This window comes from Lutra lutra, chromosome 13 (genome assembly GCF_902655055.1).
Source record: "Lutra lutra chromosome 13, mLutLut1.2, whole genome shotgun sequence".
NCBI classification, from domain to species: domain Eukaryota; kingdom Metazoa; phylum Chordata; class Mammalia; order Carnivora; family Mustelidae; genus Lutra; species Lutra lutra.
Genome location: NC_062290.1, coordinates 82,292,768 through 82,294,303, shown reverse-complemented (window position 1 = coordinate 82,294,303; position 1,536 = coordinate 82,292,768).

The following is a 1,536-nucleotide window of genomic DNA, read 5'->3' as shown; positions in this document are numbered from 1 at the left end:
CGGCTTTCTGGGTTGTAAACATGTAGTAGTACTGGAGTATTGTATAGTCAATGTTAAATAAAAGCCAAAACTGGAATGTGCAGAAAACAGGATTTGGTTAATTTGTGGACTCATCTTTATTTTTGTCTTTGTTTAACTTTTTAAAAAACAAGATTCCTTGAGTAGATTGGTACGTTCTGTTAAAGACTTACAGTGGCCCATTTTGCTTACCCTGTTGCTTCACAAGGGACTTGCCCAGGGACCATGACCTGCTGGTGTGTGTATATATTTACAAAAAAAAAAAAAACAAATCACCCACCCATTGGGATATAAGGTAGCAATCACAGACTAAAGACTGCGGCTTGTTTAGGTGCAATACCCTGATTCCCCGAGTTAGTTACAGTGGGTCTTAATTGTTTTTGTGACAGGATTTATTCAGACTGCTGTACTCTTCATTTGATGTAACAAAATGCTATTAATCTAAATATTTGTAAATAAAGTACCTGTATCTAGATTAAATTAAAATGGTTTGCATTATTTTCTGAACTACGATAGGATTTCATATTTTTTTCAGGCAAACAATTATTTGGCAGAAGTTGCCAGTTTTTATTGGAGAATTGTCCTTACTGTATAAAGAGAAGTCTACATATATAGCATATAACTCCACATCACTCAGTAATTGACTTAGTTTTGTCCTTGTATTTGGATCACCCTTGCAGTGTTTTCAGTCAGCCTTTTTCAGTGTGAGATCAGCACACTTGGTGCCTGATGGTGTTCTCCCTTGACTGTACTTGGGGCCAGATTCTGTTGTTTGCATGTGTAATCCCCTGTAATAAACTTGGGTGCTCAAAAATAGAGCAGCAAATTGTCCTATTGTAACATGCATGTGCCAGACACTGGGAAGTACACTTTGGAGAGAATGTGAAGTTCTTTTAATCTTTCATCAATGAGAGTTTACTACATGTGGGGTCACCTGCTTCTGTGGGTTACTTGTTAACCTTGCACCTGTGTGGAGGCCCTCTTGATTAGTAAATTGGTGCTCAGACATTCCAGTGCAATGTTCAAGTGTTTCATGGATAATAAAATGTTCAATGCAGTAAACTTGATTAAAAAACTTTTTTTTGGTGGTAATGTTCACATAATTCTAGATATAGTAAAGTTTCTTTGGAAAGAGGTCTTTTGGAACCAGGTGTTTGGTTTCACATATTAATTACTTCCCCTAATTCCAGACTATAGTTTTGAGAACTTTTTTGCTCACATATCCGTTGTTTCAGGTGTGATCTTTCTATATAGATGTGTGGTTCAGGTCACTCCCCCTTACACAGAAGATCAAATGATTACCTTCCATTCCTGTCCACAGGGGAATAGGGTTCATGTGGCAGTTTAGAAAGAAGATATTTTACCCTCACTCAGCACATGGATAGAATGGGAAAAAGTGTCCCTGAGGGATTTCAATAATTGTGCAGAGGCCTGACTTTTCAGCATTTTGCTAAGGCCTGTGAAAATGAAATAAGAGAATGTTAAATACAAAAGATACACACCAAATCCAATTTTTAT